This window comes from Formica exsecta, unplaced genomic scaffold (assembly GCF_003651465.1).
Source record: "Formica exsecta isolate Colony F162 unplaced genomic scaffold, ASM365146v1 scaffold599, whole genome shotgun sequence".
Taxonomy (NCBI): Eukaryota; Metazoa; Arthropoda; class Insecta; order Hymenoptera; family Formicidae; genus Formica; species Formica exsecta.
The window spans coordinates 278,411-289,211 of record NW_021853269.1 but is presented as its reverse complement, the minus strand read 5'-3'; the positions used below and the strand labels follow the sequence as shown (position 1 = coordinate 289,211).

Below are 10,801 nucleotides of genomic sequence, written 5' to 3'. Positions count from 1 at the left end.
TTGCCGTTTCTTTTCAGCGTTAGTCGCCATTTCCCTTGACACTTTCCTTCCGCATCCGCGGTCGAGAACTCTTCATCTCTGTCGCAAGGAAAACATAACAATTTATTTTATGAGTTCTCGTTAGCGTATAATTCTCTTGCAAATGAGGTTATAGATAATTGCACCAAATAATGCGACGTCATTGGTAAGAAGATTTACTCGTTATTTATAATTTCATACTTCTTTATAAACTTGTAACATTAATAAATACTTAAAAATTATAAATTATGAGAAGCTAGTAAGGTCAATATATACCAATTTAGAAAAAATTGAGGATGATATAACGTTTAATAGGCTATTTCGTAAAAGGCTGTTAAAATCTTTTATTATGCGTTAAAATCTATACACTTTATTCATTATGTCAAATATTTTTATACAATTCATTTCAAATGGAGCAATACATAATGACCGTCACAGAAAAGCCGACGACATTCAAAATTTATGTAAGAATATTTGACGTTACGTGACGGTGACGTTACATGTAGTAGCATAAAGCTTTACTCATCTGCATGGCAGACATTTTCCACAAGAGAATCATACATTAGAATTTATCTTACAACCGAGACATAAATTGAATTATAGTGCGCATTGAGAAATTTAACACATGTACTATCTCTCTAATGCATCATAAGAGATTAGTCTTCATGGAAGAATATGATATATCACTCAATGTTTTTAGGTGTTACTAGTATCTTCCTTTTAACAAGTGAAAATTAATGACGTTATGTTTGCGAAGAAACGGTTAAAAATAATTTTATATTAAACTCCGTTTATAATATTAAAAAAAAAATTTAATGTATCGATAAAATCTATCACGCAATTAAATGTGATTTATTTCATTAAAAATCTATTTGTTTCTCTCAAAATAGATATGTATATACTACAAGTAAAGATCATTTATAAATGTGTCGAAAAATTTACCACTAACATTTTATTGGACTTCTGTAACAGTTTCTTTGTAATAGAAATCTCACGTAAATATCCTACACATACTATATACGTGATGAGACGTAATACAGCTTATGAAATGAAGTATACGCGTTTGGGAACTACAAATTTTCTCGAAAACTGCTGCCTGTAACTTAGTGGGTTAAGCTTAATGAAATGAAAACGTATATTACAAGGATAATGGACCAGCGTTACTATCGTGTATATAAGCCCTATATTATATTTCTAAGAGATATAATCAATGTATATATGTGTATTACTAATTCCAAATAATCTTACTCCGGTAGAGAATGAATAATGTGATTTTTGCGTCGCGTATTACATTATTCATATGTGTAATCCACTTATCCGTATATACATATATACTCGTGCAATAACAAACCGTATTTTCTGTTAAGAAATATCAATGTCTATATCCTCTGTACCTTCATAGATTTTCTATTATGATTATTTTTCTTCTTTATAATATAAACGGATTCGTTTTTAATTATAGAGGCAAAAATTTAATATTTATAAAACTCAATATTAAAATGTGTTAAATTTTATATATTATTATTTTTCCATTTTTATCTTGACCGTTCAAAGTGGCATAACAGTTTGCAGAAATAATTGATTCAATCCAGGGTTCCAAGTGCCATCGAGCACAAAACACAGCTGGCAAATATCAACATATCTAAATTTGCAAGGCACAATGAAACGTCTTCAGGAAACAATAGCGCACCCCGTCGCTCGGGCGAGAGCTAACGGAGTGATTCGAGCCGGTGAGTTGCAATTGACACGAGGGCCACTTTGGTAATGAACTTACGGGGAAACATGCTGATTAACCGGAACAGAACAATCCCGACTGGCGAACCGGCACGGAGAGAAACGGCGGCGGCTCTTTGTCCCGCGCGCTATAATTGTAGTTCAGAGCGAGCCGTAGTTCGCCATTCCATCGCAAACACCGTTGACGCGACGGCGTTTAAGCAAAGTTATTTTACTCAGTCAGTGGCCGATGCGGGGCCTCGAATGTTTGCCTTTTGCATATTTATTATTTACGCGGATCTACATCGGATAGTAACCCAGCGGAGCGGTGGGTTCCCCGCGGCGGGGGGCTCGCGGGGGAAAACGTTCCTCGGGGGTGAGTTCTTTTTTTGCATAACGAGACATTTTAGAAACTCGCAGTTCACGCTTTCGCGGCACCAAGAGGAAGTTTTTCCCCACAAAGGAAGACCGTTCCGTTGTGTCCCGGGAGGACGTTAAAGCTTCCGCAACAAAAAAAGAACTCCGCTTAAGAGTGATGCCTCTTTTCGCGACATTTTGCAAAGTCTAAAACCTACTTCCCCCGTGCCCCAATCAAAAATATCCCTTACGCGTCCCATGTGAAAGAACTCTGAGAACTTCACATACCCTCGGTGTAATCCTCAGGAGAATATTACACACATAAGGGTAGTTCTTCTTCAGTCAAGAGTAATGTCTTGTCTACGTTTCGCGCTATTTCAGAACTTTGTCTTTCTTTTTTTTCAAATAAAATTCTTTCATAAAATAAAACGTCTTTCATCTCATGGCCAAATTGCATTAATAAATGATTTTTCAACGTTCAGTTGCATCATTCTCGAAATGCGGATAAATTATGTAAATCAGTAAATAAATTTCCGCATCAGAGGATATAATCAAATTGGAAAATCCAGGAATAAAATTTCGATTCCGAGTGAATTCATTTAATTAACTGCGCTTTGCGTCAAACAAAACACTTTTGCTGAGATTTAATTTCAATCAATATCGTTCCATTATTCGTTTTCTTAAATCCATTCCGCTGTCTTTTCCATAAAAAGACTATATAAGACTAGCGTTTGTTCTATAAACGATATCGAATTCTCCTCTTTTCATTAAAATTTCTTAATATATATATTATCAACGCATCCTTTCGTGAAATAAATAAGATTATCTATACGTATAGTGGCTTCACAACTATCCTGAGAATAAAAATTTCTAAACACGTGCTTTAGTAGTGAAAGATACACCCGTGTCATCTTTCGCTGATGCCGATTTGGACTTCCTGTGCCAAAAACGACGAGATGTACATACTTACTCGTTCGTGAAATCTTGGTCCTTTTTCTTCGACGTATTGAACTCTCGAGGAACTTTATTGAGGATTCGGCGGCGGGCTAAGTTCCTACTTTTGTTCTCTCTATCGGAAGCTGCCGAGTTTCGAGTAGTGTACACGGCCGGGTAGTTTAAGCCATAGCATCGATTTCTCCATTTACGCTTTGATACGGTCACTACGCGAATTCGACGCCGTCTGGCCATTTGTAACCCTATCCGTGTAACGTACACCGCATTCGGCGCGCATATATCTCGCATTCGATCGCATGATTACGAACTTCAAAATGTATTGCTTGTCAGATCGCGAGAAGAATTTATCGCGTATAAAATACGCGATTATACCGCGTTAGAGGGAATAACAGGAAATAATTTGAGCTGATAAATAAACGCGTATCGGAATAAAGGAACACACACAGGAACGGTTCTAAAAATTTTAGATTCTACAAACTATGTAATTATTCAAGAATTTTTAATTTATTGTTCGTTGAAATGCATTTAATAATGTGGCTATAATTATAATGATTTTCGTAACTTTACGGAATTAAGAGATTTAGTACAAATATTTGAAATGTTGTGATATAAATATATATATATTATACGTCAAACATTTTGATCTCTTTAACGAAGTACCGCATTATAATTAATACGTCGCGTCACGTAGTTAATCTTTTTCGTTTTAACAACCTTCCTTTCTCCCTCTGTGTACCGGATGGAATGAGGAATGACCCGAAAAGCGTCGAATTTAATCCGCGTGTACGTGTAAACGATTAAATAAGATTTACCGGCGATGCGGTCGAAAAATCATTCGGGTCGCTGCACGCGCCGCGCCGACGATATCGATGCTTTTAATTGAAAACGCGTGTTACCGTGTGTTTTTCGAGGATTTCCCGGGGATTCCGGAATAATAACGCGGCTCATCGGCGCCCGATAATTATTTCGCACTCGACCCGGTTATCGGCTCGAAAATTCGCGCTAATTCCGCGCGCGTGGACTCTCTCTCTCTCTCTCTCTCTCTCTCTCTCCACAAATGGCGTTCGCTCCATTGGTCGGCGCCTCGTTAACCCGGAAATTGCGTTTCGAAACACCCGTTCCTCTAATCCCCCTGCCGTGCCGGCGGAACGACAATTGTCGGCGGCGGAGGAAGGAAGGGTTAATCTAATGGTTCTCGATCTCCGAACGGCAGACGGCGTAATCGTAATCAGGCGCCCAATATTGGCAAACGTTCCCCCGCCGCTAAAATCGCGATTCTTCAAAAATTCTGCTCGTGTACTTGATAAAAGGGAGCTGTTGACTGAAGGAAAAATACCTCTCGATTCTAACTATTTTTTGATCTTATTGTTTCTTCGCTCATTAATGTGTATATATTTTCTGCGAGGAAAATTCAGAGATGCTTGTATGTACTGTTGATCGAGAGACAATAATTTAATTTATTGAGTAAATAAATTTACTTATAGAGTAAATATTTGGAAATAATAATCGACATATAAGTAAATGATAAAAATAAAATGATGAGAGATACATGAGCACTGCCAGATTGAAATCACATATTGAATTTTAACTTGTTGTAGTTTGACTTGTGATAAAAATAAAAATTTGCCATCCTCATCACAAAAGGATAATAAATTTTTAACTAATTTTAATAATTAACAGAAAACTTGAATAGAAATAACGAAACAATCGTTTTTATAAATTCCCAAAAAATTTTTTTTTTTAAATACTCGAAAATTTTTATTTTTAGAGATGACTGATTATTACCGAGATTTTAATTATGATTTTAATTTTACGTTGTAGTTGCAAATAAAAAATTCTATAAAAACTAAATAAAAACTTATGCAAAATTCTATTAAATGCACAGAAGCTAAAACAAGGATTTTACAAATTTCTCGATTTTTATATATTTTAAGAATACTGTAATTTTTATCAGAAATGCAATTAAATTTTAAAAAAGAGGGAAGCATATTCACAAACTTACATTCTCTCTTTCCGCAAAGAATTTTACACTTTGTCAGTACAGCGATATGATCTCGACATATATTATTCACTGAGATAAAAATTTTCAAGGAACGATGTAATGTCGCGAAAGATACTTGAATAATTGAAATTACAGACGGTCGGGAGTTTCGAGTTTACGATATTAATGTAGCGCACTTAGACTTCGCTGATGACATCGGACACGCACAGATATCCATCCAGATACTTAACGACCTTGTGGAGCTTAAAAGCCACCGTGAATTCGACGTCGCGCCGCCGTCGAAGTGCTTCCCGTCGCTGCTTATTTAAATTTTCATAGTCCTAACTGCGGTAAAAATACTTTTTTATTAACGGCTTAACTCTTGAAGATATGTACCCAGTCTTCTCGGATCGATACCGCCCAAGTACATATTTATGAACGTAATGCTGAATTATTGCGAGAGATTCGTTTAAAAGTCAGTTACGAGCTAAAGTCTACGCGGTAACGGTGTGATAAAAATAGTTTACGAAAAGCCCCAAGGAAAAAAACTTTACTCATGATAATTGTTACACGATAATTGACATGATATTGATTAATAGCCTAGGAGTAAAGTTATATGAAATAATCTATAATTATCAATTAAAAATATAAAATTATAAATATAATTTATAATTATATTTGGAATTTAAATTGTCAATCGCGCGAGATAAAATCCTTTATAAAGCTGCAATTCGTAATTAAAGTGTACAAAGCAATTAAATAGAAATGACAATGAATGCGGTTTCTTCGACAAGTCTTCTGTAAATAAAACTCGCGCGTACACTCGCCACTCGCTTCAAAGCAATTCGGTCTTTATCTAAGAAAACCATCGTATTAGAAGAAGTCCCTCGGTCCAACTCTAACGAACCCCTCGAAAGGTTCCCCGTATCTTTTCTCTCTCCTTCTTTTTTTAATAGACTCGCCGATGGAGAACTACGCACGGCTACGCGATTAAGGCGACCCTTCTATACGCCTCGCTGATCACGCACGTACAGTAGTCCTGTTTAATCTCGCGGGGATAAATAAGAAATTGAGCGCGGAAGAGAAGAGAGCAAGTCGCGAACAGGGGATCGACAACGTGTCTCGGCTCTCCTCGTCCTGGACCGAAACGAGCGTCACGTTTCCGCGTCTCGACCGTCCTGGGAATTCGGACCATTACCAGCCGGAGATAGCGCATGGACCGCGAAAAAGGACGCTGGATTTACGGACTACGACCAGGGCAGATGGCTGCCCTTTTTTTCCCCTTATTCGCTCAGGCTGGACGGCTTGCCGCGGACAAAACTAAGCGGAAATACGCGTTTTCCTCTTGTTTTTACCATTGTCGTTGTACATGTTGGATTACTGCTTGTGGGAACAATGTAAATGGGTTGAGTGAGTCCTGTTAATTTATAAGCTTGACTCGGGGACGCGCAACATAAAATTATTAGGAATGTATTTCACTTTCGTTTTGATCGCAACAGAGATGATTTTCTCAAAAATTGTTGTAAGATAGTAACTGTAGTCATATGGCAGATAATTTTCCATTCGCGTAATTATGGACAAAAATTCAAGAAATTCTTTCTTCAATTCATATTTTTCAATTCTTGCATAGCTTACAGATATTCCTTAAAATTCAAAGGATGTTTTTGATTAAATTATCATAGCTACTGTTAGTTAACAATTCTTAATCAAGAGTCCTTTGAACGATGCGATAGTTTATTGTATCCAGAACAACTTGATAATTTTAAATAAGGATGCAAAAGGTTTTATAATTAGACGCGAAAATGGGAAAGTTTTTAACACGCCAGTTAACTCGCCCTTACTATATACGTAATTTACATCGCCATGCGATAGAGATAATGGAGCGCTGAAATTTTACCAACATCTCATAGAATCCCTTAAATCCGTGCGAAACATTTTGAAGAGCATGGGCTTACATGATGCCGTCATTTAACGAGGTATATTTTTCGTCGTTACGTATATGTGTACCATTGTCACAACACGTGCACGGCGTAGCCGCCGATTCTCTCCGCGACTAACTTTTAAGCTCAAAAGCCGCGGTATACATTTTTTCAAGGAGAGTAAAAGAAGCAAAACTTTTATACTTTGAGATCCTTATTGCATTATTGTCAACGAGCGAGCGGAATACATGGACTTACTTTTTGTCTAGAACTCGATGTCTTTCCGTAACGTGGCTTGCATGAAATCCTTATGAAAAATTATGTAGGATTATTTGTAACAATCTTTGGGACTCCATTCTCTGGTTCAAAAAGGACCTTTCCTTTGAAAAAAATTCGATCAGATGCAATCTTTCGCGCAACTTGTGAAAATTTCAGCACATTAAATATCTCTCTTCGGAATTACTCTTTAAAAAACTTGAATTAAATTTCTTTGAAAATAAAGTATATTTAAAATTAACTAAAGTAAATGTAAGTTCTATTAGCCATCTCTTTAATCAATCCTTAATTTATTAAATTTTTTTTTCTTTAAAGTTTTATAATTTCATATTATACATGTATATATTATATACATATATATTAATGCACATATTGCTTGGTTCAGATTTTTGCGGGGAAAATCTTGATTCGTACTTTATCAAAAATTATGTTCTCAAACTTTATTCTTTACGAAATATCCTGCACGCAATAAAAGTCGAATAATAATATACAAAGGTTTTACTGCTAATCACGTTCGCGTAAAATACCGGCAGTCTTTTATTAGACTCTTCCCTGTTTCCTTCCCCCGGGAACAGACGATCCTAATAGTAACAATATTCTCGAAGCGCCTCTTTCGCGCGCGACACACTCAATGCTTCTTTTTCTTTCCTCTAATCCGAGTTACACCCACGACCATCTTTCTTACCAATAGCACCGCCGGCTGTAATTTGTGGGGGACAAGAACTTCCCAGAAAGGCATTGAACAACTTTTATAATGTTTTTTGCGCGTCGTAAACTGGTGTGATACTTTACCTTCTTCTTATATTACCGCTTTCCTGAAGATTATATGAGTGCGCAAAAAGGTAAGCAAGGAATTATCTTTCCTAAGACTTTTCTCTAGATATAATATAATGAACCAAAAATGAGCGTTATATTATTTCTTTGATATTAATAATATATTATATTAAAAAAGAAATAATATACAAAATGTTTTTCGAAATCTCCTGTGTTCTCTGTAATATCTTTCTGTAATATGTTCCTAAGAGTAGTTTCCGACGTTGTGCGTGATATTAGTGGACAAATGCTCTAAAAAATTTAAAAAAAATATTTTTTAAAATATTTAATTTATAAAATAATAAAATGTATAAAGGAAAGCTAGAAAAAAATTTCTTATTTAAAGCTTTGCATCTCAAATAATAATCCTAGTACGCAGCTTCACGTGCTCACTAAATTAATTTCGTAAAGAGTCTGACTTGCATTTTACTCCAATTTTTCTATACATTCAAATAATATCCAAAATCTATTAGAACACAGACATCACGAAGAAAATGTCGGGACATTTCTCGCTCGCGACTTTATTTAAACAGAAAAGCGCCATTGACGATCGAAGCGATGCATCGTGACAGTCGTATTTTCTATCGACAAGACGACGAGCAAAAGAAGGCGGAAATCGATTAGCCCTTAAGCGCGAACGCGCAACGTCCTTCCTCCAATCTCCGAATCGAATCAAGCGCCGTGCTTGAACGAACTTATGGCAAAGGCGATATAAAATAACGCCCGAAGGGGAAAAATGATCCCGGACCGCAGCCGCGACGGCTAATTGCATTCGTTAAAGAGGCCCGCCCAGACCGCGTTGATGCTTTCTCCGGGGCACACACAAGCTCACCCTTCCTCCCTTTCTCTCCCGCACCACTCGTCGCCCCTTGCTTCTTTTTTTTTCCTCCATCCCTCGCGGACTAGGCTCTCCGCCAGTCTTTTCCTCCGCCGTTCGGCCACTCGTTGCAATTTGCGCAACGGCCGGAGAACTTCCTGAAGAGAGGTTGCGAAAGTTTCGGATCAAATGAGCGAAAAACGAGAGGGAAAGAAGGGGAAAAGCGGCAGGAGACCACTGCGATGAATTATGGACATCATCGCGCGGGATCCCTTGATCTTTCTCCCTCAGAATCTCGAAACTCAAAGCTCGATTTTCTACCTCACGAGAAAAGTATATTAATTTTTAATTAATTAGATATAATATAATGAACCAAAAATGAGCGTTATATTATTTCTTTGATATTAATAATATATTATATTAAAAAAGAAATAATATACAAAATGTTTTTCGAAATCTCCTGTGTTCTCTGTAATATCTTTCTGTAATATGTAGGGGGAACCTCCTCCACGTACTTTAATTTACCAACGGGGGGGGAATGAAAAGATCGGATAGGGAGAATCGAGGGATCACCCAAATATATCACGTCGTGCGGACGTTTTCGTTGCGTTTTATTGATCCGATACAGAGTCGTAAATGGTACAATCGGCAAATTCATCGGCGGTACAATCGATATAGTCATATGTATATATACACTTATGTACATATGGCGCCAATAGCGCGCGCATCAGCTAACGCAATGCCCGGCGCGGAATAATGCTTCCGGGTTATCGTTATACATCGAAATATAACGAGAAAATCGAGCGTCCTGTACTCCTGATCATCGAAATACAAAGTCGTAAAAAAGGACCAGCGCGAAACCGTAGACGCGAATGCGGGGGAGAATGGAAAGAAAAGGGGGGCATTGGAATAAGGGTGGACAAACAGAGAGGAGAGAGATGTCGATCAGGGGGTCTCTATCGAAGACTAGAAAACGTATACTCGATTCGTATGTTATTGTACACTAAAGCCGCGGCAGCACTGTGCTTTATACGCCTTATCTGTCTATACGCTTTTAATGGAGCTTAACGCCTACAAAACGCGATTACACCTATACGTGTGTGTCGATATGGATAATGGGTGATAGGACGATCGAGCGATCTCTGTGTGTCGATCGCGCGACCAGGACAAGGAACCGTTCGGTCAGCATGTTCCTCAGGGAGCCCCGATTCCTCATCCTGTATAGGATAATTATCTTACCGTGGTCGATTATCCTCCGTCTCCTCGGTCGTCGATCGCGCCTGGTCAGCGCTCGTTCATAAGTTCAATGCTCGCGATTTCGCGCACTCGTTTCAGCATCGAATTAAATTGAGTGTCTGAATTCTGTTTCGATCAAAATTCAATTCGGCAGATAAAGAAAATGCGCTATCTTTCTTGTATATTTATATACAAAAATGTTGCTTTATGTAAAGCAGGTATAAAGAGAATGCATTTTCTCCTCGTAAAATAAAATTATTTCATTATAAAAAATATAAAAAATTGTTGAAAAAAATTTTCTTATACCTTTTGCATCGTACGATGATCACGCGAGACGAATGATAAGTTCTTCGAGAGATTATGAAGATGGTTCGGTGCTGTACGACGGCAGGTGATGAAAGAGTTAATTACGCGATCGACAAAAACTGCGGCGGATGCCGCCCGGTGGGATCGATCGTCGTTTCTTTACTGGTTACTTGGTGCAAGCTGCGGAGAAGACTACTCGATGTCCTTCTCCATGCCTTCTGTCGGCCCTCAAGATACTCTTTGCGCACCCTAGAGTCTCGACTTTACTCCCCGAAGTAAGAAGTTCCAAGAGAATCGCCGCGTTTCATCGTGAGGGGCCGGTGAGCGAAACGATACTCACGTTTCTTCCTCTATCGACGAATTTCGCAAAGGGACTCGTCACTTATTCGGGGTGACTCCCCGCCTCTTCCG

General features: G+C 37.9%; 1 long non-coding RNA gene across 1 annotated transcript; it reads right to left on the bottom strand.

Annotated features, from left to right (window-relative positions):
• Positions 1-9,430: 9,430 nt before the first annotated feature.
• LOC115242426 lies at positions 9,431-10,795 on the bottom strand. Its single transcript, XR_003885050.1, has 2 exons — positions 10,391-10,795; positions 9,431-10,210 (listed from the first exon to the last, which is right to left on the bottom strand). It is a non-coding gene; the product is annotated as an uncharacterized LOC115242426 (long non-coding RNA).
• Positions 10,796-10,801: the final 6 nt, after the last annotated feature.